Source organism: Triticum dicoccoides, chromosome 1A, assembly GCF_002162155.2.
Source record: "Triticum dicoccoides isolate Atlit2015 ecotype Zavitan chromosome 1A, WEW_v2.0, whole genome shotgun sequence".
Lineage (NCBI taxonomy): Eukaryota > Viridiplantae > Streptophyta > Magnoliopsida > Poales > Poaceae > Triticum > Triticum dicoccoides.
Genome location: NC_041380.1, coordinates 280,185,276 through 280,193,596, shown reverse-complemented (window position 1 = coordinate 280,193,596; position 8,321 = coordinate 280,185,276).

Below are 8,321 nucleotides of genomic sequence, written 5' to 3'. Positions count from 1 at the left end.
AAGCCACTAGTGAAACCTATGGCCCTCGGGTCTATATTCCATCATATTAATCTTCCAACATTTAGTTATTTTCATTACCTTTTATTTTACTTTGCATCTTTATCATAAAAATACCAAAAAAATATCTTATCATATCTATCAGATCTCACTCTCGTAAGTGGCCGTGTAGGGATTGACAACCCCTTATCGTGTTGGTTGCGAGGATTTATTTGTTTTGTGTAGGTGCGAGGGACTCGCGCGTAGCCTCCTACTGGATTGATACCTTGGTTCTCAAAAACTGAGGGGAGTACTTATGCTACTTTGATGCTTCACCCTTTCCTCTTCGAGGGAAAACCAACGGAGTGCTCAAGAGGTAGCATGGCTTCTCTCGAGAAAAATAAAAAACGGTGGGTGAACAAATTACTGTTGGGCAATTGATAGAACTTCAAATAATCATGACGATATCCAGGCAATGATCTATATAGGCATCACATCCAAGATTAGTAGACCGACTCCTGCTTGAATCTACATACTATTACTACACACATCGACTGCTATCCGGCATGCATCTAGTGTATTAAGTTCATGGAGAAACGGAGTAATGCAATAAGGACGATGACAAGATGTAGACAAGATCTATTTATGTAGAAATAGATCTATTTATGTAGAAATATATCCCATCTTGTTATCCTTAATGGCAACGATACATACGTGTCGGTTCCCCTTCTGTCACTGGGATGAAGCACCGTAAGATCAAACCCATCACAAAGCACATCTTCCCATTGCAAGATAAATAGATCAAGTTAGCCAAACAAAACCCAAATATCGGAGAAGAAAAACGAGGCTATAAGCAATCATGCATATAAGAGATCAAAGAAGACTCAAATAACTTTCATGGATAAAAAGATAGATCTGATCATAAACTCAAAGTTCATCGGATCCCAACAAACACACCACAAAAAGAGTTACATCATACGGATCTCCAAGAGACCATTGTATTGAGAATCAAACGAGAGAGAGGAAGCCATCTAGCTACTAACTACGGACCCGTAGGTCTACAAAGAACTACTCACGCATCATCGGAGAGGCACCAATGGACATGATGAACCCCTCCGTGATGGTGTCTAGATTGGATCTGGTGGTTCTGGAACTTGTGGTGGCTGGAATTGATTTTCTTCGACTCCCCTGGTGTTTATGGAATATTGGGGTATTTATAGAGTAAAGAGGTGTTTCGGGAGGCAACCGAGGTGGGCACAACCCACCAGGGCGCGCCTGGGCCTCCAGGAGCGCCCTGGTGGGTTGTGCTCCCCTCGGAGCACCCCCCCCCCCAGGTGCTTCTCCGGCACATTGGATGTCTTCTGGTCCAAAAAAATCCACAAAAAGTTTCGCTCTGTTTGGACTCCGTTTGGTATTGATTTCATGCGATCTAAAAAACATGCAAAAAACAGCAACTGACACTTGGCACTATATCAATAGGTTAGTACCAAAAAATGATATAAAATGACTATAAAATAATTGTAAAACATCCAAGAATGATAATATAACAGCATGGAACAATCAAAAAATATAGATACGTTGGAGACATATCAGCATCCCCAAGTTTAATTCCTGCTCATCCTCGAGTAGGTAAATGATAAAAACAGAATTTCTGATGTGGAATGCTGCCTAACATGCTCATCTCATATTCTTTTCTTTATATCATGGACATTTGGACTTTTATATGGTTCAAAGCAATAGTCTAGTTTTGACACGAGACTTAAATACTCAAGCATATCAACAAGCAACCATTTCTTTCAAAATATCAATGCTAAAATAAGTTATCCCTAGCTCATCATGCTCAATCATTGATCCATTCATGAAACACACTCGCATATTAGCTACACCCAATGCTCAAGTACGATCATAGTGCCCCCTAGTTGGTGCTTTATAAGAGTAGATGCAGACTCAAATTAAAAATAAAAATTTCATAAAGTAAAAGAAAGGCCCTTCACGGAGGGAAGTATGGATTTGTAGAGGTGCCAGAGCTCAAAGCAAAAAACATAGAGAGATAAAACATTTTGGGAGGCATGCTTTTCCTGTCAACAAGAACGATCAAGTAGTTCCCAATACTTCCCATGCTAGATATATCATAGACGGTTCCCAAACAGAAATTAAAGTTTATTCCTTTTTCAACCATACTTTCACTTTCCATGGCTAGCCGTATCCACTGGTGCCTTCCATACCAACACTTTCCAAGGAATTTATTATTTGACAACATAAGGTAAATTCATTTTTCATTTTGGGACTGGGCATCCCTAATACCTTTGCCTTACTCTCGTGCAATGACAAGTGAATAAACACTCATCGTGAGAATAACATATCTAGCATGGAAATATATTAGCCACCCCCTACCGATTCATGAGCGGTACGAGCACGCAAAAGAGAAATTTATTTTGAAAATTAGAGATGGCACATAAAATTTTGCTTAGAACGGCAAAAGAATACCGCATATAGGTAGGTATGGTGGACTCATGTGGCAAAATAGGTTTAAAGTATTTTGGATGCACAACTAGTGATCATACTTAGTGCAAAATGAAGGCTGGCAAAAGATTGAGAAGCGACCAACCAAGAAACAAATAATCTCATAAGCGAGCATTGAGCATAATTAACACCGAATAATGCACCACAAGTAGAATGTAATTTCTTTGCATGACTATTGACTTTCGTGCTTGCATAGGGAATCACAAACCTTAACACCAATATTCTTACTAAAGCATAATTACTCATCAACATGACTCACATATCACATCATCATATCTCAAAACTATTACAAGGAATAAAGTTTATTTTGTCCAATGATCTTCACGAAAGTTTTTATTATATCCTTCTTGGATATCTATCACTTTGGAACTAATGTTTCATGTGTTTCTTTTGATAAGCTCAAACAAATATAAGTGAAGATCATGAGCATAATATTTCTTTCTCTCAAATTAATTTAAGTGAAGCAAGAGAGAATTTCTTAAAAAGATTACCAACTCTCAAATAAATCTAAGTGAAGCATGAGAGAATTTATTCAAAAATACTAAAGCACACCGTGCTCAAAAATATACAAGTGAAGCACTAGAGCAATTTCATAGCTCATAAAAATTTAAGTGAACCATAGAGAGCAATTCTAACAAGTCATGGCATAATTTTGGCTCTCTCAAATAGGTGTGTCCAACAAGGATTCAAGACTTAAAACAAAATGCAAAACAATCAAAGACTCATATCATACAAGATGCTCCAAGAAAAACTCATAGTATGTGACGAATAAAAATATAGCTTCGAGTAAAATACCGATGGTCATTAGAAGAAAGAGGGGATGCCACTCGGGCATCCCCAAGCTTAGTTGATTGCTTCTCTTTGCATAATGGATTGGGATGTCATGGGCAACCCCAAGCTTAGGCTCTTCTTACTCCTTATTCCTTCATCCATCGTAACATCACCAAAAACTTGAAAACTTCAATCACACAAAACTCAATAAAACCTTCGTGAGATCCGTTAGTATAATAAAACAAATCACTACTATAAGTGATGTTGAAAACCAATTCACATTTTATTCTTGAATTATATCTACTATATTCCAAATTTTCTATGGCAAAAACTCTTCAAAGAAAACCATAGAATCATCAAAACAAGCACACAACACAAAGAAAACAGAATCTGTCAAAAACACGACAGTTTGTACCAATCTGGATATTTCGAATACTACTGTAACTCCAAAAATTATGAAAAAATAGGACAGCCTGAGAAACTTGTGTATTGATCTTTTTCAAAAAGAATTGGTATTTTATCACACTTCTGTTAAAAATGAAAATTATTTCCGTGAGCGCGAAAGTTTCTGTTTTTCAGCAAGATCAAATCAACTATCACCAAGAAGATCCTAAAGGTTTTACTTGGCATAAACACTAATTAAAACACACAAAAAACACAATCATAACAGTAGAATAATTTTGCAAACACTCAATAACAGGAAGCAAAAGGCGAAAATAAATTTTATTCATTGGGTTGCCTCCCAACAAGCGCTATCGTTTTACACCCCTAGCTAGGCATAAAGCAAGGATCTAAGTTTTGTTGTCTTTGTTTCTAGATCCATAAGATGCCCTCATGATTGATTCATATGGTGGCCTAATTCTTGTTCTAGGGAAGTGTTCCATACCCTTCCATAGTGGAAATTGGAACTTAATATTGTCTTCTTTCATATCAATCACGGCACCGATGGTGCGTAAAAACGGTCTACCAAGAATAATTGGACAAGACGGGTTGCAATAAATATCAAGAACAATAAAATCTATGGGCACATAATTCCTATTTGCAAGAATAAGAACATCATTAATTCTTTCCATAGGCTTTTTAATAGTAGAATCCGCCAAGTGCAAATTTAAAGAACATTCTTCAATATCGGTAAGACCAAGCACATCACACAAAGATTTCGGAATTGTAGAAACACTAGCACCAAGTCACCTAAAGAAAAACACTCATAATTTTTAATCTTGACTTTGATAGTAGGTTCCCACTCATCATGCAATTTTCTAGGAATTGAAACTTCCAATTCCATTTTTTCTTCCAAAGCTTTCATCAAAGAATCAACAATATGTTTAGTAAAGGCTTTATTTTGTTCATAAGCATGGGGTGAATTTATCGTGGATTGCAAGAAAGAAATACAATCAACCAAAGAGCAACAATCATAATTAAAGTCTTTGTAATCCAAAAGAGTGGGCACATCACTAGTTAAAGTTTTGACCTCTTCAAACCCACTTTTATCAATTTTCTCAACAAGATTTTCACCCTCCGAATTATCGGGACGCCTTCTAGTTAAAGTTGACTCTTCTTCAGTTCCTTTTTAATCAATATTAATTTTACTAAACAAGGAATCAATAGAAGAAACACCAATCATTTTAAGATCTTCATCACTTTTATGAAAACAATCACTAGAAAACACTTTTTCTAAAAATTATCTTCTAGCTCTAAGCATAGCGGTTCTTTTCTTACTTTCATCCATTTAAACATAAAGAGATTTGATTGATTCCTCAACCTTAGGCACAAAAAATTTCATCTTAAGATTTTCTACATCATGAGAAATTCTATCAACATTTCTAGACAAATCATCAATCTTATTCAACTTTTCTTCCATTGTAGCATTGAAAACTTTTTGAGTGTTGATAAATTCTTTGATATTATTCTCAAGATCAGAGGTGTTCCTATTATTATTGTAAGAAGGATTGCCATAGGAATTACCATAATTATTAGAGGAATTACTAGGAAAAGGCATAGGATTAAAATTACCTCTATAAGCATTGTTATTGAAATTGTTTCGCGAGATAAAATTGACATCTACGGAATCATTATTTTACTCAATCAAAGTAGACAAAGGCACATCATTAAAATCAATAGGAGCACGTTTACTAGCAACCAATTTCATAAGAGCATCAACTTTTTCACTCAAAGAAGAAATTTCTTCAACTGAAATAACTTTTTTACTAGTAGGAGCTCTTTCGGTATGCCACTGTGAATAATTTGCCATAATATTATCAAGCAATTTGGTGGCTTCACCGAAAGTAATTTCCATAAAAGTACTACCCGCGGCGGAATCTAAAAGATTACGAGAAACAAACTTCAACCCCGCATAAATTTTTTGAATGATCATCCAAAGATTTGACCCATGAGTTTGGCAATTCCTTAGCATCATTTTCATCCTTTCCCAAGATTGTGCAACATGCTCATGCTCAAGTTGCTTAAATTCATGATCTGGGTTCTAAGGGAAATAATTTTTGCGGGCGGAAAATACTTAGTAAAGAAAGCATCTTTGCACTTATTCCAAGAATCAATACTATGGCGAGGCAACGAAGAAAACCAAATTTTTGGATGATCTTGCAAAGAAAACGGAAATAATTTCAACTTCACAACATCATTGTCCACATATTTTTTTGTCATATCGCATAATTCCACGAATGTGTTAAAATGGGACACGGCATCCTCATTAGGAGTACCAGAAAATTGATCTTTCATAACAAGATTCGGCAAAGCGGTATTAATATCACAAGACTCCGCACTAGTGGCGAGAGGAGCAATCGGAGTGCCAATAAAATCATTGTTGTTGGTATTGGAGAAATCACACAACTTGGTGTTCTCTTGAGTCATTCTGAATATGCAACAAGATTGCACTCAAAAACAGATCCGACAAGAAAATGGCGAACGAAAAAGAGGGCGAATAAAACGGTAAATTTGTGTGAAGTGGGGGAGAGAAAAACGAGAGGCAAATGGAAAATAATGTAAATTGCAACGAGATGAGATTTGTGATTAGGAACCTGGTAGATATTGATGATGTCTCCCCAGCAACGGTGCCAGAAATTCCTTTTGATGTCTGCTAGAACTACGTCGGTATTTCCCCAAAGAGGAAGGGATGATGCAGCACAGCGACGGCAGGTATTTCCCTCAGTGATGAGACCAATGTTATCGAACCAGTAGGAGAACCAAGCAACACTATGTAAACATCACCTGCACACAAATAACAAATACTCGCAACCTGACGTATTAAAGGAGTTGTCAATCCCTTTCGGGTAACAGCAACAGAAATTGGCAAACGGACGTGAGAGAGTTGTAATAAATTGATAGATCGAACGCCAAATAAAATAAAGTGCATCAAGGTATTTCTTTTTATTTTTGGTTTAATAGATCTGAAAATAAAAGCAAAGGAAAATAGATCGCAAAGGCAAATATATTAAAGAAGTGACCCGGGGGCCGTAGTTTTCACTAGTGGCTTCTCTCGAGAAAAATAGCAAACGGTGGGTGAAAAATTACTGTTGGGCAATTGATAAAACTTCAAATAATCACGATATCCAGGAAATGACCATTATATAGGCATCACGTCCAAGATTAGTAGACCAATTCCTGCCTGCATCTACTACTATTACTCCACACATCGACCGCTATCCAGCATGCATCTAGTGTATTAAGTTCATGGAGAAACGGAGTAATGTAATAAGAATGATGACATGATGTAGACAAGATATATTTATGTAGAAATAGACCCCATCTTGTTATGCTTAATGGCAACGATACATACGTGTCAGTTCCCCTTCTGTCACTGGGATCAAGCACCGTAAGATCGAACCCATCACAAAGCACCTCTTCCCGTTGCAAGATAAATAGATCAAGTTGGCCAAACAAAACCCAAATATCGGAGAAGAAATACGAGGCTATAAGCAATCATGCATATAAGAGATCAAAGAAGACTCAAATAACTTTCATGGATAAAAAGAGAGAACTGATCATAAACTCAAAGTTCATCGGATCCCAATAAACACACCCCAAAAAGAGTTACATCATATGGATCTCCAAGAGGCTATTGTATTGAGAATCAAACAAGAGAGAGGAAGCCATCTAGCTACTAACTACGGACCCATAGGTCTACAAAGAACTACTCACGCTTCATCGGAGAGGCACCAATGGACATGATGAACCCCTCTGTGATGGTGTCTAGATTGGACCTGGTGGTTCTGGAACTTGCGGCATATGGAATTGATTTTCGTCGACTCCCCTAGGCTTTATGGAATATTGGAGTATTTATAGAGTAAATAGGCGGTTCGTGAGGCAACCGAGGTGGGCACAACCCACTAGGGCGTGCCTGGGCCTCCAGGCGGACCCTGGTGGGTTGTGCTCCCCTCGGAGCAACCCCCCCCCCTAGGTGCTTCTCCAGCCCATTGGATGTCTTCTGGTCCAAAAAAACTAGAAAAAGTTTCACTGTGTTTGGACTCCGTTTGGTATTGATTTCCTGCGATGTAAAAAAACATGCAAAAACAACAACTGGCACTTGGCACTATGTCAATAGGTTAGTACCAAAAATGATATAAAATGACTATAAAATGATTGTAAAACATCCAAGAATGATAATATAATAGCATGGAACAATAAAAAATTATAGATATGTTGGAGACGTATCAAGGGGCACCGGAGATGGGCCGAGGAGGGCATGATACGTCTCCAACGTATCTACTTTTCCAAACACTTTTGCCCTTGTTTTGTACTCTAATTTGCATGATTTGAATGGAACTAACCCGGACTGATGCTGTTTTCAGCAGAATTACCATGGTGTTATTTATGTGCAGGAGCAAACATTCTCGGAATGACCTGAAACTTCACGAAGCCACTTTTCAGAAAATAAGAAAAAATACCTGCAAAAGATGAAGGCCAGGGGGCCCACCATCTCTCCACGAAGGTGGGGGCGCGCCTGCCCCCCTAGGGCGCGCCCCCCTACCTCGTGGGCCCCCTGTTGCCTCTCCGACGCCAACTCCAACTCCATATATTGAGTTTTAGGGGGGGAA